The sequence below is a fragment of the Stenella coeruleoalba genome (assembly GCF_951394435.1).
Source record: "Stenella coeruleoalba genome assembly, chromosome: 5".
In the NCBI taxonomy this organism is placed as follows: domain Eukaryota; kingdom Metazoa; phylum Chordata; class Mammalia; order Artiodactyla; family Delphinidae; genus Stenella; species Stenella coeruleoalba.
The window spans coordinates 83,222,364-83,245,762 of record NC_137150.1 but is presented as its reverse complement, the minus strand read 5'-3'; the positions used below and the strand labels follow the sequence as shown (position 1 = coordinate 83,245,762).

Here is a 23,399-nt window from a genome sequence, read left to right as displayed (position 1 = left end):
TAAAGTATTTTCAAGGCCTTTGCTATTGTCTGTTTACATACAAATAGAAAATGTTTATTAGATATGATTCTCACTTGTTCATTAAAACAGTTCCAGGAATCTGATTTTCAGACATAATAATAAAGGAAAAAATCAAATACAGGAATAACCAGAATTTATCTAACAAATCAGAATTTCTGTGTTGTTAGATAAATTATTGGTCAGCCAATCCAAGCACTCAATTGGTGATTGAACACCTATTATGCTAGGTACAGGACTCGTTGTGCAATACAAATAATTATAAGAAGTGGTCTTTGCTCTCAATGAGTTTAGATGTGGGAAGTAAGGTATAAACATGTGAGATTTAACTAAAAATATTTAGTTAAAAATATTTAAATCAGTCGAAGATATTGCTAAAAACAATGGCTCAAGAGAGTATATTACCAAATGCCAAAATAATTAATTAAACAATCTTCCTTTTCAGAGGAAGCTACTCAATCCATCCCGTAGATTGTTATATGGAGGAGAGTCCCATATACATTCTTTAAAACCTGCAGAACATCCATTTTGATAGTTCAACATAGCTTTCTCTTAAGTTAGGTATTTTGGTGACATTTCTTATGTAGGACATTCCTTGAGATACACTACAATACACATTTTGGTAAGTTAAATCATAATCTATACATTGTTAAGGATACCATTAGCTTCTCAGATTCAAGGTCTCTTTCGGTTCATGTGACAAGAAGAGCTAGGAAAATCTGACTAATATAGGAGAAACAGGAAGAAAATACTTCAGTTGAAATTTTCTAATTTTTGTGGATTACAGGTTGAATCTAAGTTTTTTTTTCATATTTTTTTCCATTGTGGTTTATGATAGGATATTGTATATAGCTCCCTGTGCTATACAGTAAGACCTTGTTGTTTAACTATTTTATAGTTTGTATCTGCTAATCCCAAACTCCTGATTTATCCCTCCCCAACCCCATTTCCCCTTTGGTAACCATAAGTTTGTTTTCTATTTCTGTGAGTCTGTTTCTGTTTTGTAAATAAGTTCATTTGTATCATATTTTGGATTCCATATGTGAGTGATATCATATGGTATTTGCCTTTGTCTGGCTTACTTCACTTAGTATGATAATCTCTAGGTCCATCCATGTTGCTGCAAATGGCGTTATTTTATTCTTTTTTATGGCTGAGTAGTATTTCACTGTATATCTTCTTTATCCATTCATCTGTTGATGGGCATTTAGGTTGCTTCCATGTCTTGGCTATTGTAAATAGTGCTGCTATGAGCATTGGGGTGCATGTATCTTTTTGAATTAGAGTTTTCTATGAATATCTGCCCAGGAGTGGGATTGCTGGATCATGTGGCAACTCTATTTTTAAGGAATCTCCATACTGTTTTCTATAGTGGCTGCACCAACTTACAGTCCTACCAACAGTGTAGGAGGGTTCCCTTTTCTCCACACCTTCTCCAGCATTTTTTATTGGTAGACTTTTTAATGATGGCCCTTCTGACCAATGTGAGGTTATACCTCATTGTAGTTTTGATTTGCATTTCTCTAATAATTAGTGATGTTGAGCATCTTCTCATTGCCTGTTGGCCATCTGTATGTCTTCTTTGGAGAAATGTCTGTTTAGATCCCCTGCCCATTTTTAATTGGGTTTGTTTTTTTGTTACTGAGTTGGTTGAGCTGTTTGTATAATTTGGAAATTAAGCCCTTGTCGGTCGCATCATTTGCAAATATTTTCTCCCAGTCCATAGGTTATCTTTTCATTTTGTTTATGGTTTCCTTTGCTGTGCAAAAGCTTATAAGTTTGATTAGGTCCCATTTGTTTATTTTTGCTTTTATTTCTGTTGCCTTGGAAGACTGAATCTAAGTTTTTTAGAAATGATAGTGATGTTAGTGGTGGAATGGGGAGGATATTTTTTCCTTTTAGTCAAGGATTTTTGAGCTCTGGTTCATCCCATCTCCTTGCTCTCTTTTACTAATTAATTAAGATGAAATAGCCTCTTCTTCCCTTTTTCTCCTCCCCTTCTTCCATCAACCCCACCAAAAAGAAAGTTCTCTGATTCTTGAAGTTCCTATTGTCACTACTTTCTATTCTGTGTTAATTTCTCCTCCAAAGAATTTGAGAGTAGGACTCAAGGTCTTTCTCTCTTTTTCCCTTCAGATACCAGTATCTTGTGTAATCTTCTATCGTATGACACATTCTATTTTATTGGACATGACATGCAAGGGAATCTTCAGTGCAAGGGAATCTGAGGGATGAAACTATAATTGAATCAAATAAGTTATAGTTATACATTATCCAATTACTAAATCTATCTCCTGAGCTTTGCAAGCTAAATATCTAGTCACAACCATGCCCTCCTCTCTATTTTGTTCAATAAATAACTTTATTGTGAATCTACTTCTACTCCACATTTCCAACATTTCGGCTCTCTGTATTAAGAAATTTAAGAAATGATCCTTCAAAGTACACATAGTACTATGTAATCTTAGATGTGTAAAGGAGAGATTGTCTAGACATCTCTTTAAATATAAAAAGGGATGACAGCTTTACTTCTTCTTTTCCAATTTGAATTCTTTTTATTTCTTTTTCTTCTCTGATTGCTGTGGCTAAAACTTCCAAAACAATGTTGAATAATAGTAGTGAGACTGGGCAAACTTATCTTGTTCCTGATCTTAGTATAAATGGTTTCAGTTTTTCACCATTGAGGACGATGTTGGCTGTGGGTTTGTCATATATGGCCTTTATTATGTTGAGGTAAGTTCCCTCTAGGCCTACTTTCTGGAGGGTTTTTATCAAAAACCTACAAACAATAAATGCTGGAGAGGGTGTGGAGAAAAGGGAACTCTCTTGCACTGTTGGTGGAAATGTAAATTGATACAGTCACTATGGAGAACAGTATGGAGTTTCCTTAAAAAACTAAAAATAGAAGTACCATACGACCCAGCAATCCCACTACTGGGCATATACCCTGAGAAAACCATAATTCAAAAAGACACATGTACCACAATGTTCATTGCAGCTCTATTTACAATAGCCAGGACATGGAATCAATCTAAGTGTCCATCGACAGATGAATGGATAAAAAATATGTGGCACATATATACAATAGAATATTACTCAGCCATAAAAAGAAACGAAATTGAGTTATTTGTAGTGAGGTGGATGGACCTAGAGTCTGTCATACAGAGTGAAGTAAGTCAGAAAGAGAAAAACAAGTACCGTATGCTAACACATATATATGGAATCTAAAAAAAAAAGAAAAAATGGTCATGGAGAACCTAGGGGCAGGAAGGGAATAAAGACGCAGACCTTCTAGAGAATGGACTTGAGGATATAGGGAGGGGGAAGGGTAAGCTGCGGCAAAGTGAGAGAGTGGCATGGACATATATACACTACCAAACATAAATGGATAGCTAGTGGGAAGCAGTCGCATAGCACAGGGAGATCAGCTCAGTGCTTTGTGACCACCTAGAGGGGTGGGATAGGGAGGGTAGGAGGGAGGGAGACGCAAGAGGGAAGAGATATGGGGATATATGTATATGTATAGCTGATTCACTTTGTTTTAAAGCAGAAGCTAACACCATACTAAAGCAGTTATACTCCAATAAAGATGTTAAAAAAAAAATGAGAAAATTCAGACTCAGAGATAATAATCACAAGAAAGTGTCAGTACTGAGATTCAGCAAAAAGTCACCTGACTCCAAATTTAATGCTTATATTTACTACTTTTGTCACCAATACACTAGCATTTCCTTTCCCTATAGTATTAAATTGTACAAATTCCAATAATTAATACAGAAAGACTTCACTATTCTAGCCTGTAGTAAGATTTTCAGGCGTCTGGTACTGAATCAAACAGTCTGATGTTTTGTTATTTTATCAGGTAATAGAAAATTAAAACCAGATGTGACTAGCCTTGCTGTAAAACCTGTTAAGAAACAGATTTTTTTGATCTCATAGTAGGTTATTCTGAGATTAGACCTCAAAACTTATGAATTATTAATGGCTAAAAACAGCAATAAAAAGTTATTCTAAGATTTCCATACACTTGCCTCCTCTGGGTCTGGGATGGAGGCAGGAGCTTGGTGAACACAAATATATACTTGTTTGTGGAGTAGTCGTCAATAGCACACGTCATGATTATTTAGGCAAAATACTCACTTTCCCATTTCTTCCTTTTCTATAGCTTCCATTTCCTACCAGCTTTTGCACCCGCCTGCCATTTCCTGAAAGCCACTGTGACTAATGAGTGCCGGAGGCAGCAGATGGGAAGGTAAGCTTTTCCCGTCTGCACTCTTATATTAGCCAGTAGGATTTCTTGTTCTTTCCCGTAACATTCCACTCAGTTGATCACTAAACAGTCAGAAACAATGTGAGAGGCATTTAGTACTTTAATACAAGGATCTGCATCAGAGATTATGCAAGAGTTAGATGAAAACGTGGTTTGAATTTACTTGCACCTCAGTCAGGAAAGTATGGTTGAGCCCCACCTGTGATGCAGTGTATGTATAGTTCACCTCCTAAGTTTTGCCCCTGACTTGGCTATTGAAAATTTATTAGAGCTGATGCAATTTTACAATAGATATACCCAATTCTGACCTCAAAATCAGCTTCGTTATGCTATAGGCCATATTAAATTGCTAGCAGATTCATAAAGAAATCCATCCTTCCAAATGTGTGAAAGGGCTCTGAATTCTGGTGGTCATGCACTCTGTGAAACAGTCAGCTCCCAATTATTCAGGGACTCATTTTCAAGTCAGAGGATCAGTAAGGTCTTTAGAATGTTCTTCTTTTCTTTCCTATAGTAGCTATCCTTTTGGTCATTTCACTGCTCATTAGAACTTGCAGTAGGGGGCCAGAGAAAAAGAAGTAAAAAATCAATTCTATTTTGTGGTAGTGGATAACAAAATAAGCTATTGTGACAATGCAGAAGATGTGGAAGCTACTGGTTATAATGAGGCTTACAGATTATCTGCACATCAGTTATTGAGGTTTATTTTATAGATGTGGGAAACTGGGAATTGCCTATGTAGAAAAGAATGTTCACTTCTGTAGCCAACTATATTTGCTATCATCTTTACTGTTAATTTTATTTTTTTCATAAAAGCAGTGGTAATAAAAACCTAAGCATCATATATAAGTGTGAAATAAAAACAAATTCTCTCTCTGCCTCTCCCACAGTCCCACTCCTAAGAAGTAATGCATTTTGAACAATATTATTTTTAGATCTCCTATTGATGAGCTCCATTACTCTAAATAGTATATCTCTACTGTTTTATTTAACAACTCTAAAAGATGAAAGATGAAAATGAAGAATATAGCCCATGTATATGATCTCTTCTCTTTTCATGCTCATTTTAAATTATGTTAGCACTTCTATCACTACCTTTATAACTTCAAACAGTAGATTTAAAGCTATATATATATAGCTATATATATGTATATATACGTATATATATATATATATATATATATACGTATATATACATACACACACTCTATCTCTCTCTACTATAGATACTATTTCTTGACTCAGCCGTATTAGTGGCTGTTATATTTCTGTGTTTTGTTCGTGGGGTTGATTGTAAGAATTGAAATTCAATAAATTCTAGAAATATTATTCATTTAAGATGAAGCAGTGTGAACATACCTGTGGAGAAGGTAATACATATTTTACCTTCTTGAAGAAGAATGTCTCTAGTGAAAACCCTTTTTACTCTCCATTAGTTGTCCAAAATGACACACACACACACAAACACACAAACACACACACTTACAAATACCATATAAACATGAAGTTTGCTCTAGTACTTCCACAAGAAATATTTTCCAGAAATGGTGGGTTACAGATAAGAAGTATAATCATGCCTAAGAATACTGTGCCTTTGCCTCATGTTTTGCTGATATTTTGGCTGAGTATAGTATTTCATGTTTATATGGTATTCGTGTGTGTGTGTATGTGTGTAAGTTTGAAGGCATTGCTGCATTGCCTTTTGGTATCCTATGACACTGATTAGACGATGGATGACAATCTATTTATTATTCTGTTAATCTGTTTATTAACACTCTTCCCTATTTTTTCTTGAAAGCTTTTGGGATTTTTTTCCCTTTATCTTTGAAATTTGAATTTTTCATTCATCCTGCTTGGCATTCTACCAGCCCTGAATCTGAAAACTTGGGTACTACTTCAACTCTAAACAATATACTCCATTATTTAAAATCTTATTCCTCCCTTTCATTTTCTCTGCTCCTTCTTTGTAGAACAGGCATTCGATATGTGACGGATATCCTGCAATGATTTTCTAACCTTCAAGTTTTCCATTAAATTTTCTATCCTTTTCTATATTGATTTACATTCCAGGAAATTTCTTCAACTGTATTACAGCTTTTTTCCCAATTTAAAAAAATTTGGTTAATCACAGTCTAAATTTCTAAAACCTCTTTCTTATACTCAGATTTCTTTATTTTTATTTAGCAGCATATTTTTATTTTTTGGAATCAATATTTTCTTAAATCTTTCTGAGCATATACGATACTTTCAAGCTCTGAATTATTCTTGCTTATTTTGAGGTCAGTGGTTTTTCTTTTTCTTTTTTTGTGCTACTAGTTTTCCTAAAACTGAATGAAATCAGTTTTAAGATGGTCATTCCTTTTTTCAATTTTTTAATAGCTCTGAAATCAGGATGCATCTTAGAATCAATAGAATGTTACAGTTTAATTGGCCGTGATATATAAAATAATGTGTTCTACAATTAATATCATCTTAGTTGAAAGGAAACAAATGATTTGGTCATCTGCAGTTGGTTGTTAACATTCATAAGGGTTAGATCAACTGGCATGGTTTTCTTATGCAGTTATTTAGGCTTGTTAGAATATTAGTCTGATTGCAGCTTAAATTACATCACAGGCATCATGGCACACAAACACTAGTCCTAAGCATTTTTCTCACATCATTTTTACTTAATTCTAGATGGGACTCTATCAGCAACACAGTGGTTTAGTGAGACAGAAAGAAACCTTTCCTAAATTCTTGGGATAGTAGAGTAACCTGCAATCCATGATTAAGACTGGAATGTAGCAGGCATCATAAGAGCTGAATTAGAATCACTGAAGACCTAAGCTTCTAGTGGCTAGTATTACCAGCAGGGTAGTGATTCTGATGTGATTTTTGTAAGGTGCTCCAGTCTGTTGACTCTAATTCATTTCCCCAAGAGAGTCATGAACTATGATCCACAAATCCATCCTTCTTTGATTCAGCTTTCTTAAAACAAGGATGACCCCATTTCTAATGGGAGACCCCTGGACAGCATATAAATATGGTCAGGGAGAAGAGCTCTATTTGCAATTAGGAATAGTCCTCCTCCACTACTCTTAAGAAAAGTCTTCCCCTTGTTTCTGAAAAAAATAATTATTGAAAGTTGAGGTTGGGGGAAGCGCTTTTCTAGTGCTAGTGAGGGAGTTTTGTAAACGTTAACTAGGGAATACCACTATGACGCTTCAAAAATACCAGGCACATGAGCCCCCAGAATGCTGAAGGCACATGTCCCAGAAGCTCCCTCCCACCCCACTGTGTTGAGGTTATCAGCATCTCCAAACTGATTAACCCTTCAATCTTTGTTCTTAATGCCTAAGCATTGGTGAGCAAGCCTTTGGACAAGATAAGAACAGAAAAGCTGGGCAAGTTACTCTCCTGAATGCCTGTGAGGTTAAGAAAAGGGGTTTTGCATATACCATGCTGCCGGAGGCCTGGTTCAGAGAACACTAGCTAAGGGAAACTTAAACACAGGAAGTGTTAATTAGGTCCACCTGAGACTGATGTGTGCCCAATCTGTGTAAAGTTCTGTCAGAGAACTCTGTAAAGTTCTCAGTGAACTTTACATTTTAAACTCAGCCTCCTAAAAACTGAACACTCTCCCCAAAGCTGATAAATATTTGTTGGTGGGTGGGGTGGCAGGTAGGGGCAAAGAAAGTGTGGCTACTTCCTGCAAAAATTTTGCCGCTCTCACCCATCCTCAGGAGCTGATGTAGAGGAAAACAACAAAAATAGCTGAAACCCTCAAACACAGCTGTCTGGACTTCCTGGGAGTCAGCTGCTGGTGTACTTGGCTACAGGCTATCAGACAGATGCTGAGGCAAGTGGATCCCAATATCCCACCAAGAGGGAACTCGCTCAGCCTGTTCTCACTGGCATGGTCAAGAACACCCACAGTGGGACTGTAATAAGGAAGGTACTTTTAGGCCCAGTATCTCAGGGGGAAGATGGGGAATGGGGGCAGAGCATGAGCCCTTCCTGGACAACTTCAGAAGAAGTCCAGGCTAGGCTGTCTTTCAAGCTTAAATTTCTCCCAGGACTGCTGGGACCTCTGAGTGGAGGTGACCAGGCAGGCAGAAGAAAGTGGGCTTTCTTAGTGGGTCACAAGAGATCATTGTAATCAAATTGTTCCATGAAAAAAATTAAAATATGTATCCTGAAGGATAACCTTACCCAGGCCTGTTGAGCCAGAATTTCTTGAAATGAGAGCTGTAGGTGGTCGGTGGTTAAAGTCAATGAACTGTAGCCAGAACTTGAAAGCCAGCAGGGAGCCTCACTGTTAACTGGAACTGAGTGTAAGCAGTTTAGAATAATGCTAGGCCCACACTTTCAGAAGCATGCAAACTTGAAGGCCTTCCATGTTTTTCCTGTTCACATTCTGTGTTTAGATGCCTACAGAGAATCGAAGGCACACACTATGACACCCTACTCTTTTCTAGGAGTTGTACCTCCCAGACCCCTCGAGTTAAGCTCCAAGAACTTTGATTTCAGGGACTTCCCAATACCCAAGGAGTGGAAAGAAATGGAGAAAGGAACTTTAAGCCAAGAGTAAAGTTTTTTCTCACCATGATTGAAATATGGAATGTGTTCAGGGTGAGAACACAAACAGAACTGAATGACCCTGACCTTTTGAAAAAGGTCCAGAAATAGCTCATTTTATGAAGTTAAAGATTTGAGAGTGAATAAATAAAAGAGTTGCCAAATAGTGGCATAACCTTGGAACCTATGCAATCCTTTTGTTTCCCACAATGACGGTGAATAAGAAAGCAATTCTGAGAAACTGATCCTATGACTCTCTACTCACAGAGTCTTCAGGTGTGAAGTCCAAATCCACACATAGTACGTAATCCCTTCTAAAGTCTAAACCCTCTGCAGCCTTAGGTCTTATCACGTTTGTTGTTCCCCAAACAGTGCCCGGCCCATGGTGAGCACTCAGCACAAAGGTATGTAAGATAAAGTTCTGTCTGGATAATACTTCATCTTTGAAGAACCACCAAGACTTATGAAGCCTTTCTTACGCTCCCCTTTCCCCAGATATGGCAGTTATTCTTACATATGTATGTCTATAATCGCACCCATGTGGCCGTGAGCTCCTATGCAAGAAGAATATCGTTCTACTCTGTGTTCCCAGAACCTGGCATAGTCTCAGGTGTTCAGGGCATACACAAAAATATTGAATGAATGAATGAATAATAAACAAGCAGATGAAGCACAAGGATGTGTAGTGCCTTAACCAACAGCATTTTGTAGAACAACCAGGACCAGAAATAAAATATAAAAATTTTAGCCCCAGCTCTCTTCAGAACCCCACCACAAATTCTATGTTACATGAATCCTTCTTTGCTTTGTTTTGCATTGAATTTCTATAGCTATATATAAACGGAACGCCTGGTGAGTGGGTGGGTAGTGGTGTTCACTCTTATTTAGTGAAATGTGAATATATCAGAATTACAGAAAATAGAAAGAAAATGGTTTATGCAAAGGTGTCAGTTTCATGCCTATTTTTTTTAAATCTGCGATGGTGCCGAGATGGTTCAAACTTAATATTCACATCCATTTTATCACATCAAATATGATCATTAGCAAACAGTGTTTGATGGTAGCTATTTCCTGACTGACAATAGCCATCCGGTGGAACCCACTTTCCCATATCCTGGGGCTGATACATTTCAGATAGTGTGGAAAATAGTAGGAGGAAGGAAGTAATTAAAAATGAAGGGGAAGCTGGGGGAAGGGGATAGGTACCAGTTTTATCTCACACAAGAATATCTCTATACCTATTCTCTTGAAAGTTATGGGTGGGGACAGAAATACTATTTTTAAACCTGTTTCATGTCCTCAAGTTGGCATGCGTTTCTGCCCATAGGATGAGTGTCAGGAAACCCTGAGGGTGGGCACTAGTGTTTAAAATAAGCTCAGGCTGTAGCCTAAGAAAACAGGAAGAAATTATCTCTAGACTACTGTGGATACAGAGGAAGCTGGGAAAGGGGACTGTGGTGAAATTATAAATTCAGTGTCCCAAAAAATATTCTGTAACAGGTCTGTTACTCCCCCCAGCCTTAAACAGCACTTCACTCTCACCAGCAATACCTTCACCATATGGAGCAGAGGGTGGGGCTGGGGGGTAGCTGAGTGGGAGGGAGGCCTGGCTGGCAGGGTTCCTAAGCATTGCAGTGGCTTCTGAAGCAGCAGCATCACCCAGAAAGACAGAGGAAAAGTGTTCAGCACTAATTTGTGAACACTGAGGATGCAAAGTGAGGGGGCTTGGGCTTCCCTGGTGGCACGGTGGTTGAGAGTCCGCCTGCCGATGCAGGGGACACGGGTTCATGCCCCGGTTCGGGAGGATCCCACATGCCGCGGAGCGGCTGGGCCCGTGAGCCATGACCGCTGAGCCTGTGCATCCAGAGCCTGTGCTCCACAACAGGAGAGGCCACAGCAGTGAGAGGCCCGCATACTGCAAAAAAAAAAAAAAAAAAAAGTGAGGAGGCTTTAACTGCATTCTTAATTTCAGGACTAGCCTGTTGCAAAAACTGACTGGTTATTCATTAAATTCCTGTCCTGATCTTTCTGACTCAGCATTTGGCTATATTATATTACCCACCCTTCCTCCACCTCCAATTAATGGGGTCATGTGGTGAGTTCTGGCCAGTGGAATATGGGCTGAAGTGATTGATGCCATTTGCCAGGCCTGGCTCATCATCCCATTACAGACTCATTCCTCATTCACAGCCTGAGTGGAGAGGAATCTGAGCCTCCAGAGGAAGGAGGTGCCCCAAAATAGATAGGGTCTGGGTGTGTAAATGATCTACTCATGAGGTGGCCGACCAGCAAGAACACTCCCTCCCGCCAGACATTTGGGTTTCATATGTCATTTGATGAAGCCACTAACGTTCGGGAGTTTATCCTTTGCAGGAGAGATACAGCTGCAGCTTCCAAGTCTTTCACAAAAATGACTCAAATGGTCTCGCATACCATGTCCTCCGATGTTCTCTGTCACTCTCAAGGAGCACTTTCTTGACAGCTCTCCTCCTGTTTGGGGCACGCAAGCAAACTGTTCATTCAAAATGGCAAAAACTCACTTGTGGCTAGAATAGTAATGACATTTAAATAGCCGAGGAATCAACAGAGCAATTTTTTGGAGAAAAGGTATAAAGAATTGAGGGGACATGATGAGCAAACTTTTAGTCATCACGGCATTCTTCTTTTCATTAATGTGCACGTGTAATTTCAACTAAAGTGCCAGGTCCCCATGGTTCCTGAAAGCAAGCTCTGGGGTTTAACTAGAATAATGGGGCAATTTAAACAGCTTTGGGCTCTCAATTTAAAGCTGAGATGTTGAAGCGAGGTTATTAAATAAATAGACGAATAATCTCTGTATATCTTGAGTGTAGTCGTGGGTGACTGGAAGTTGGGTGGGGACTGGGGGACACATAAAACAGGAATACTGGTGAGCAAAGAATTTCCACAAGGTCCTGTTGCATATTTGAATCTTAATCTAGATACACAGCCCTCTTATTTACCCAAGTGATGAATCAGGACGCAGTACTCCAGGCGAGGGGAAGAGTAACCTTGCATTCTGCCCATTGCTTGCTCTCAATCTCACTTTTCCATTGCCTCTACCCAAGGATAAAAAGGAAGTTCTTTCTTCAACAAAGATGATTCCCTGGTTCACTGCATTTCCTTACTTTTCTACTTCCCCTGTGGCACTCGAGCCTTGTTGTGAATATAAAGATAAAAGCTTATTTAAGAGCAGAAATACTCATGGTTACAAAGTGAAGAAAACAGGTGTAGCTGCCCGAGCAGTTGAGGGAACCAGAATGCTGAGCTTCAGGAATACACCAGCTAGGTGATCCCTGCAGGATGGCTGGGACAAAAGGAAAGAGAATCTGTCTACTCATCTTTGCCTGGGGCAGCCAGTGAACTGCTAGGGATAGAAAAACAACTTGTTGGTACCTCTTCCCTGTCTGATTTTCAGGGAGACTCCTCTGAGTGTCCTGAATGACCCAACACACAGGGCACCACCATCCCGGTGAGCAACTGCTAAGCCATGTCTTTGACCTGCACCACTTCCCTCCCTTGATGTCTTTTTGTGAACTCGCTTTTGGATTAGAAACCTCCCATCCCCCTATGCACATCTCTTGACTATTGCTTTCTAGCAGGTTTCATGCCGGTTACTTTTCCCTCCATCTCAGAGAGACCCTAGACAATGGTGCTACCCCAAGATGGAGGAAAGATCCCTGAGTGACAGTGAAAAATATTCCCAAGAAAACTTCTCATCGTAAACTATATTACGGTTTACGAGTACTTTCACTTCCTTGTAAGAACTTCCGCCTATTGCTATTAAACTCAGCTGTGTGATATACTTGAAGTACAGGCATGTGAGCATACCTGGTATATGCTACTACCTTCCAGAAGCCCTAGGAGGCATTGTGAGTTTCTGCCAGTTCTTTTGCTTCTGCCTCCTGCCATGAAATGGCCCATCCCACTCAGAGATTTCTTCTTTAGCTTGGGTCCAAGGAATAAAAAGGCACATGGAGCAGAGCCAAATGGAATCAAGCAGAGACACAAGCATCTGCAGCTGAACTGCAGCCACCAATTAAAAGGTGCTCTGTTGTTGAAAGCCACTAAGATTTTGGGGTCATTTGTGAATGCAGCAAAGCTGACTAATATACCACCTGATCAGGAATACTAGGAATGGATTTTGTGAATGAGAGAGCGAATGTATTGAATTAAATCCCTATATGGTTTTCGAGTTGTTTATAAGTAATTACTGTAATATAACAATCCCTCCCCACTTTCAATAGCCTAAGACACTCATTAGCCCCTGAAACAGGAGGGCTGTGATGATGTAGAGAGGAAAGAACCTGGGTCCTCATACTGGGTAGGATTAAAAGGAACCAGCTTGAGACTTCTCCAAAAAGCTGGGGCAGTGGTGAACATCCACCAACCCGATTTACTGTAAGTCAATACATTACAAGAAGAGTGTGGCAGTTTTAGTATATATCTTTGTAATAGCTACATAGATAAAGTTGGCTTTTCTTTTTATCTTTATCCTATTTTACTCCCAGATTCCCTAGGTACTGTTTCTTAGCAACATGAGAAGGAAAAAGGTCCTTTCAAGCTGGCACTGCAACCTGAAGATGCTCTTTTGATGACCTCTATATTCCCTGAGAAGCTCCTTAGATTCTCTATTCCTCACTCAGATCCTTTGAGTTATTCTCTCTCCATGATTCAAGCAAATGTCAACCTTTCTACCTACTTTTCTCTAGCTCTTCTCTTAATTAGACCTAGGATATATTCTGTGTTGGCTTCATTTTTCAGTATCTGCTTTTGTCAATTTACTCCTCCTTTATATCTCCCTCTTCTTTATATATCCAACCGAACACTAACTAGTACCATTATACTACTGGGAGACAGTTCTCCACGAATCCCTTGTGTTTCTGCACAACTTGTGAGCAGAAGCACTGACAATTTTTTGTTCTAAACTGTCTTTTCAACGATGTATATACCAAACCACGTTGGAAGATATAGTATCTTGTTCCAGAGGAGAGAGAAGGCTTGTTTGCTGTCCAGTATAAATAAAGATAATGTCTTCCTCCAGGGTAAAGGTTGGGTGGGTTTGCTTGCCACCCACTATAAAAGACTGAAGCTTCCTAAGCTCAGGATTCCTCAGCTGTGACAAAAACAACTGTGTCCACTCCACAGCACTTATCTATGCCTACCTGTGTCACCTTTGGGGGTCTTAGAGGACACAGGGAACTGGCACAAACATAAATCTCATGCTACTTGCTGTGCTGTGAGTAATAAAGTTCTTTGTCTCTGACCCAGAAGTCTCATATCTTCTGCCAGCATTCATAAAACTATGGCAGGCTAATTCGCTAGCTTGCAAGTTGGGCAAAATCTTGGCTCATTCACCGTTCTTGACATACAGTACCTCCTAAGTAATTATAATTTAAATTATGACATATAGTTTAGCATAAGTTAATATCTGTAAGTATCCGTGTTTATACGTATCATATATGACACCTCTTTCTTTAAAAAAATAAGGTTGTAAAACCACAGTATACCCACAACACACACAAACACAATTATCACTGTATCCCCAAATGTTTAGCACAGTTCCTTGCTCAAATAATAGTTTTGTTCAATGATTGAATAGAAAACTAGGAAAAGAATCGTACATTATTTACCATCAAATCTCCAGTTTATACCTCCAGTTGCTACTGTGCTTCTGGATAGAATGGAGGAAAGTCAACACTGATTTTAGGTCCAAACAGCAACCCAGTCTAGTCGATATCTCCCAGAAGTGGATGCACTGGTTTTGTTAAGAATGTATGACGTCATCTCATTCCCACCTGTCCAGGGTAGAGTTAGAGCTTTGTCCTTCTCAGAGAATGTTTTTGACGCTCTGGCCTTGACCACAGTATCATGTACAGTACCATAAATATTGGTTTTTGAGTACCTCATTCAACATTTTCTTTTGAGCATCTTTTCTTCGTAAGGAAGTACTAGGCCCTTGGGATTTAAACATGTAAATGGGTAAATTATAATTCAAAAAGTAGTAAATAATACTACATAGTAACAGTAATAGCGAATAATAATACAATTAAAAACTCTGCAGAAGACATAGAGAATGGACTTGAGGACACAGGGAGGGAGAAGGGTAAGCTGGGATGAAGTGAGAGAGTGGCATGGACTTATATACAAGACCAAGTGTAAAATAGACAGCTAGTGGGAAGCAGCCGCATAGCACAGGGAGATCAGCTCGGTGCTTTGTGACCACCTAGAGTGGTGGGATAGGGAGGGTGGGAGGGAGACACAAGAAGAAGGAGATATGGAGATATATGTTTATGTATAGCTGATTCACTTTGTTATAAAGCAGAAACTAACACACCATTGTAAAGCAATTATACTCCAAAAAAGATGTTAAAAAAAAACACCAAAAAACTCTGCAGAAGCCCAGAGAAGGGTAACCGAGCCTAAGGATTGGGGTAGAGGGTATGTACGACACCAGTATTTATATCCCAACCCAATGTGGGCGCCTCATCCACTTTTATTTTGCTTCTGGCTGCTTAGACCTTGATTTTACCATATGGTACAATCATCCATTCCTTTTTTTTCCCTGTCCTGACACCTTACTTCGGCTTTTCCTACCAGCCTTTTGCTCCTATAAAAAGTCCTTGATTTGGCTTTTATCCCTTACAGAATTTTATTCCAAGCATCTTATTTTCATGTTCTGCTCTGGTTTTCCTGGTGCTGACCATGCAGCAGGGCCACCTGTTTGATTCTAGTGCAGTCTGGGGCAGGGCATCTGTGTTCCTAAAAGCCCCTGACATGTGTTCTAATAGCAGGCATGTTTGAGAATCTTCTACAACTCCACCAATTTTGAATTGAAATGGTTATGCATACCTGTCAGCTCATCCTAGTACCCGGTTTTTGCCTAGTTAATTTCTCTCAACTGTCACCTAGCCTCTGTTTCTTCCCACTCTGCATTTTGACTCTACAGAGAATAGAGAAGCCATGGTTAGGATTGTTTGTTTTCTCATTAAGGGCTAATAATGTCACTCCAGAGATAAGAACTAGAATCCAGGTGGGTTTTGTTTCTATCAGGGGGACTTGCACCAAGTCTCACAAGGTGTGGAAAATCACCAGTAGGACTTGGTGCGAGCCCCTCCATCCTAGCCCCAGTGGAGAAGAAAAGGGAGAGGGAGAGGAAAGGAGAAAAGATGACAGCTCTCCACCTCTCCTGGTAGAATAGCATACAAAGAAAGTGGAGAAAAAATTGGGAGTTGCCATGGCAGCCTGAAGCTCCCCTCAGAAACAAAGACCTTCCTTGTCTAGCCATGGGAGGAATGACATCTTTCTTCAGCAAGTCTCAGCAGAGGCTATGGTAGCTTCAAGGACTAGGTAATGTACTCCTGATCCAGAGAAATAGCCGTAAAGAGGGGCCCTCTTTATTGATGCGGCGAGCAGCGCATTCCTACAGAGTGTGGCTAGGCATTCAGTGACCAGGATACCAAACAAAAGAAACCCACCAATTTCTTAAAAATATGGAACTATAAATCAACCACACTCTGACATTTCAAACATTTTTACATGTAAAGTCAAGCAGCTGAATTACAATCATGTTGCAGCAGTCTGATTAATATTTAAGTCTTTCAGTCTTCCAGCTAATTTAGGAGATAATCCAAAAACCAGAGAAAGTATCATTACACTGTGGTATTTTGGGGGGTATCCAGGCAACCTTAAAAGCACTGGCTTAAATATACCTTCCAATTTAAGTTGCTAGTGGAGTACTGAGTGGGCTGAAAGTGTCCAGGGATCCCTATCTTTACACCACTGTAATCTAAGACCTGGGGGCTGCTGTTTAATCAGTTGATCAACCGACTATTTGATCAATTAATTCATAAAACATTTATTGAGTGCCTGTTATGTGCTAAGGACTATGCTAAGTGGTAAAGATATAGCGATAATTATAAAAAATCACCATCTTAGTGAGCTTTCAATATATTAAGGCAGTTATAGTTTCAAAATATTGTGACAAGTGTTATAATCATCAGAGAGGTATGTCTATATAAAAAAGTAAAGTTATATATAAAGGAGCTAACACTCCTCTCTACTTGGGGTAGGGAGACACCAGAGTCAGGGGAAAGAAATGGTGTCAAGGATTTTGTAAAAATTTATCAGTTGAAAAATGTTGAGGAGAGCAGAAATTATACAAGCTAAAGAAGGATGAAGCTATGTGATACCAGTAGTCCATAATATTTGTGCAGGGAGGGGACACTGGTGAGAAAGAGACAAATCAAGGAGGGCTTTGTCATAATGCTAAAGAGTTGGGACATTATTCTGTATATGATAAGGAAGTTTTAAAACCAGAGAGTGCTTTTATCAAGTTGTGTGTGTGCGTGTGTGTGTGTGTTTGGTGTGTATGTGTACAAGCTGTGTGTGTGTGTGTCTCAGAAACCTCTCAAACTTTGAAATGGTAGTAGTCAAGGGGCTCTGGTATGCTTGCAGAGAGGGAGACCAGTTAAGAAGTAATAGATGATACAATCATGACCTATATCAGTGGTAGGGGGTTGGAGATGTGAGAAGATATTTCTGCGAATTGACACGGCAAGATGACTATGTGAATGTGGGGATGAGGAAAGGAAGGGGTTTTATGGCTTGAGTACTTGGGTGAAGAAGTTGTTGTTCACCAAAACAGGGAACTGGGGGGTTGGAGATGAAGAGTTAGTTTTGAATGGGGTGAGTTTGAAATGTCTGTGGAATGTGTAGAGAAAAATGTCTGATAGATAGCTCTATATACAAAGAGTGATACAGGCTGAAAATATAAATATGGGGCTTATGGCTAGAGATGGAGTAGCAGGTCAGCTCTTCTACAGAGCATATTAAAAGACTGAATACAAAATTCTAGACTGGTGTTTCTCAAGCTTTAGTGTGTGTACAAGTCACCTGGAGATCTTATTAAAGTACAAAATTTGATTCAGTAGCTTTGGAGTGGGCCTGATATAATTTCTAAAAAGCTACTAGGTGATGCTTATTCTGCAGGTATGAGACCACATTTTGAGTAGCAAGGCTCTAGAAAACACTAGTGTTTAAAGACAGACAGATGACAAGAAGTCCACAAAAAGGACTGAGTAGAAGTCAAAGATGTAGGAAGAGAATGGAGGAAAAAGGAGTGTTTTCTTAGTATCCAGTAGAAGACAGTGTTTCATGAAGAAGAAAATATGCAACAAAGTCAAAGGCTGCTGTCAAGTACACTTAAGAATAGACTGGTAAATGTCAACTAAAATGGGTAACTTAAGGTAATTTTGAATTTGGACAGGACAGTTTTTGTATCATGAAGGGGAAGGGAACAGAGGCCAGTAGTAGCAGAGAGCTATGTAAATGGTAGGTGAGGAAATAAAGATAGCAAGTATGAACTAGTTTTTGTAAAAAACAAAACAAAAACTTGACTATTATGGGAAAGAGACCAATTGGGTGATATATTAAGAGTAACAAAATGTTGAAAAAGTATCATCATTTTTAAGATATAAAAGACATACTGTTGTGGTAAAACAAATAATGTCCCCCCAAAAGACATTCCTATCCTAATCCCCAGACCCATGAATATATTACCTTAGATGACAAAAGAAACTTTAAGTTATGATTAAATTAAAGTTCTTGAGATGGAGAAATTATCCTGGATTATCCAGGTGGCCCAATTAATCACAAAGGTTAAAAGAAGGCAGTAGGGTCAGAGCCAGAGGAAGAGTTGTGACAGTAGAGGTGGGAGTGATGCTAATGCTGGTTTTGAAGAGGAAATAGCCAAGGAATGTGGGCAGCCTCTAAAAGCCAGAAAAGGCAAGGAATGGATTCTCCCTTTAGAGCCTCCAGAAGGAATAGAGCACTGTCAATACCTTGATTTTAGTGCAGTAAGACTTCTGAGGTCCAGAACTGTAAGCTAATAAATTTATGTTGTTTTAAGCCAACAACTTTGTGGTAATTTGTTACAGCAGCACTAGGAAACTAATAAAAGGACCCTTAATATACTAAAGAAAAGAACCAAAGGAGAATTGGGATGCGTTATCTCAGACAAGAGAAGGGGAAGTAGAGATACAGCAAGATATAGCTGTTACCTAACCTGGACTTGGGTCCACTGACCCGACCACACACCAAAGCCAATCTGCTGACACCAGGTTGTGGAGAAAGAACGGATGGCATTTATTGCAGGGCCCCAAACAAGATGAATGGGCAGCTCATGCTCAAAAGACCCAAACTCTTCAATTGCTTTCAGGGAAGGGATTTTAAAGAAGGCAGCATTAGGGATGTGGGCTGCAGGGTGCTTGATCACCTCATGGACATTCTTCTGATTGGTTGGTGGTGAGGTAAGAGGATGATGTTTCGGGACTGAACATCATCATCCTGCTGGTCCCAAACAGCCTCAGGTCTACATGTTTGTGGTCAGCAGTTTCCATCTGGTGGGAGTCTGATTTCTGTAAAACAACTTAGGAATGTGCATCAGACATTGCTATCTGTGTCCTTCAGGGAGGAACTAAATGTCCTGTGACTCTGCTATATGGCTGATCTATTGTTTAAATTGTTAGCAGTTTCCTGGCACCACAGCTATTCTTTGTTATCACTTGTTCACATTTTCTTGATCATTAACTCTTGAGCCAGCCTTTTGAGACTCAGGGGAAGCCTGAAGCAAAGCCCTTCACTTCAAGAGATGGGGGATATGGGGGTGGTGGTGAGGGGGAGACTCATGTATCTGAGAGGATCGCAAAGGGTCCTTCTCGGTTTCAATAGCTACTCTGGAGGTCCAGTTTTCTACAAGTCTTTACATAAGGTGTGAAGCTATGGACAGAATAACTATCCACCACCTTCTCACGTACATTAAGCTAAGAGCTTCTCTGAAAGTCTGCATCATCAGAGCCTCTCTTGGCACTGTCCTGAACAGGTAACACCACTGCAGCTGTCCCGAACCCAGCCACTTCTAGAGCTTCACAGATGCAGCCCAGTTTTCTTGCATGTCCACTCATCTCTTGGTGAACGGTTGTCACGACCTTCTTCTATCCAGTGAAGAAGTGAGAGAGATTCACTTACGGTAAATTCTTTATGAACGAAAATATGAGGCCAGGAAGTTTAGACTATAACTGGAGAAGAATCTGGACTTTGATGATCACAGACCTGGATTCAAACTTCTGTCCTTAATAACTGTCAACTTCAAAGAGCAACCTCTCTGAGCCGGTTCCCTTGTCTGTAAAATAGGGGTCATGATGCCACCTTCCTGAGGATAAGATGAGTGAGTATATGCAGAATATCCAGGCACACGGGAGGAGTGCAGTGGTCTTGGCTCCCTTCCATTTTAAGCGCTTGAGTAGGGTGTGACAGCTGCTTCACTGTAATTAAACACAGACACTGACTCCCCTAAATAATCTCCACGCTAGGCTGAGCTCTTCCGGGTACATAAGAAATTGACCAGTGGGGGGACCCTGGGATTTCTTCGACTGATTTCTCCTTTGAGGGTTTCTAGGCTGAAACCAAAATTGAGAGAGAATCTCAGCTCTTAGCCCTTTCTGTTTCTACCTCATCTTATACCCTATGCCTGAATGCACTTTATTCCTCACCAGGTTCACCTTAATATATAGAGGGTCTCCTTGCAGCTCCCCCAGACCCTGCCAAGCCTTTACGGCATTCCTTACTGGGGCTGCGGTATGCACCTCCTGGTTTCCATGGAGACCTTGCTTGATGTCTCTGGCGGCTCCCAAGCAGGAGGGAAACTTGAGCGTTTGTATTTAAACGAGGCAAAGTGGGGGAAGGGGACGTAAAAGAAGAAGGAAGGAAACCTGAGTAGGGAAGACGGTGGAGGTGAGTATGTGGGTGTTCATGGACTCAAATGGGAAAAAGAAAAATCCCGTTACTGAGTCACCTCACGCTTGCAGAAGAAATCAAAGCGAAAGCAGCAGGGGGCAGAGGGGTGTTTATTTCACGCATGAGAAATATCTTCTAAAGACTAATTCCTGATTTCAGTTTGTAAGGGACAGAATTACCCAGGCAACTGGGAATCCCCTGTCCTTGTCTGCGCTCTGGGCTGATAGTGCTGCTCAGTTTCATTTCCTTGAAGCAAGGGAGACTTCACTCTGCCTGGAGTCCCTGAGTCTTAAAGGTTCACTGCTGCTCTAGGAGGGGACACACCATTATCTTTCACTCTCCACCCTTCCCCCTACAATGTTACTAAGTAAAAAGCTCTGGGCTCTGGATTACCTGCTATTTATTGGCTGAATCCCTAGTGAAAGGTTGGGGGAGGAGGAAGAGTTGGTGGTTGGGCAGAATATATGCTAAGATTGAATTGCACAAGGGCTCAGATGATGTCATCTTGAATAAAGGTCTGACCTACTGAATGTTAAATGTGGCTGAGTGATAAATCCTCAGAGGGGATCCATGGCAGAAACCTTTACGAAAGGACCATGCCGCTTCTTTAAAATATTAAGCAGGTGGCTCTGCTGATCTCTGGCTGCAACTCCCAGAGCGCTGGTGGAATCTCAGCTTTCTGCTATAATCACTTAAACATTACTTGCTGCCCTAGATAACTGTGGGTCACGTGGAGTTTGCACCAAAAAAGGGAGTGTTTGAAAAAAGAAAAAGCCATTATAAGCCACCAGAGTGCCTGCCAGTCTTACAAAGAGAAAGCAATTCAATTTAATAAACACTTTCTGAGGTCTACTATGAGCCCAGTGGGTGCAGAGTGAGTGAGATATGCCCTTCAAGGGGCATACACTCTGACTGGGGTGACAGATACGCTTACAAATGACCAATAGTGCCAGGCAGCAGGTAATCGATACCATGGGAAGTCTAGGGAAGGTGAAATTAATTATAATAAGGAAAGAAAAGAGCAATTTATATTAAATGCCTCTGAGGTCTAGCCTTTTACATACACAGAAGAGAGAAATACAGGGAAAACTTCTGTAGGGATAGAATAGAAAAAGAAGTTTTACAAATTGCCTGATATAAAATGCCAAGTCTGCAAAATTGTCAAGTGACATAGTGGGCTAATTTTCCACATTTTTCTCTGCTCTGATGACTTATTATTTCTATTGCTGGAATTTATAAGGGACTTTTTGTTGGTCCTAGCTTAGCCTCTATTTCATTTTTATCATTCACTAAACCACAATATTTTGGTATCAGAGGTTCAAAAGGTTTAATGGTTTAATTTTAAAATAGACCCAGAGGCTAGAACTGTGAGAAAGAAAGCTTTAGTATACGTATGGGTTCAGGCTGAGTAAGAACTATATGAATATGAAGGGCATTAAGAAACTTGTTTAGTTGAGATAGGACTGAAATAAAGGAGGAATTTGTGCCAGTTGGAGCTCCTTCTCAGAGTCATGGTATGTAGGAATGAAGAGATAAGTAATAACATCACAAATGCTGGAGAAATTTTTGAAATTATGGTCTGAGTTTAGTGCATATTGTTCAGTCATGAGCCTTCTAGTTTTCATTCTAAAATTAGGAAAAATTCAGAAATACATTAAAGGACAAGGAAGCCGAAAGCTGTGATTTTTCGCTCTAAGCCTTCGGATGGAAGATATCAGAAGTTAATGGGATTAAAGGAGGCCGGTTATTTCTTAGAAAGGAGAGAAAAAGAAAGCCATATGTGCTCAAAATAGTCATAGTTTCTGTGTCGTTGAGATATTGTTTGCTAAGGGTTTGTTTTCTAGGTCCTACTCTCAGTTGATTAAGGAGCATACCTATAATAAAAACATCTCTCCAGGGCTCTGGCATGTAGCAGAATATTAGCAATTTTTAGATTTAAAAAAAAAAGTAAAAGCACAGAATGGCAAGAGTCTACGTGTATTTACTCTTTTTATTTTTTCATTCTCAGTTACATGGTTTACCACAGAATCTTTGGACTCCTAGTTTACTTCCTTTAAGGCCACTCTGCCAAGCTTCTGTGTAATTGATAAAACCCTCTGCCTTCTTCACTTCAAATAAACACCCACAGGCACATGGACGCCTCATTCATCTTAACATAGTGCAATGCACTTATACGGACATTTTGGTGGTGGTGGAATGTGGCCTGACAGTTCCTAGAAAGGAGTTTGGTAATTTAAGGAGGGCCCACTTGATACCACTGAGAGCTGGAAGCAGAGGTAGTGGAGACAAAATAATAATCATAAAGGAAAACATGAGTCATAAATAATAAAAAGATGAGGAGGGGAAAAGGTGGAGAAAGAAGAGATTAAGGGAAAAAGCTAAGTAGAATGGGGTGTCTTAAGCATTTAATGAATAGGTTAGGATATGAATAGTGAATGAGTGAATTTTCCAATTTACTGTCATCTTGATTTAAAGATGGAAATTTCAGAGCTAGAAAGGATCTGGTGATCATTCAGTCTACTTGTCCATTTCACAGATGAGGAAGTAAGAGTCAAGAGGAGATGAATGACTTATCTAATATCAGAATTGATTAGACATGAAGCCAACATTAGCACCCGGGTTTCCTGACGCCTGGTCCAGTGTTAGTTCTGCTATATCATTTCCCACACTTACAAAGGCTAACAACTGAATCCAAAGTTCCTTTGAAATTTAAATACTTTCCCATTTTTCTTTTAAC

The 23,399-nt window shown here is 39.8% G+C and overlaps 1 long non-coding RNA gene across 2 annotated transcripts in view; it reads left to right on the top strand.

Moving 5' to 3' along the window:
* The window catches only part of LOC307186473, a 111,150-nt gene that overhangs the window by 34,574 nt on the left and 53,177 nt on the right, over positions 1-23,399 (top strand). For both annotated transcript variants that reach the window (XR_013828342.1, XR_013828343.1), the window contains exon 3: positions 4,184-4,270. This is a non-coding gene — a long non-coding RNA (uncharacterized lncRNA). The remainder of the gene's footprint in view (positions 1-4,183; positions 4,271-23,399) is intronic.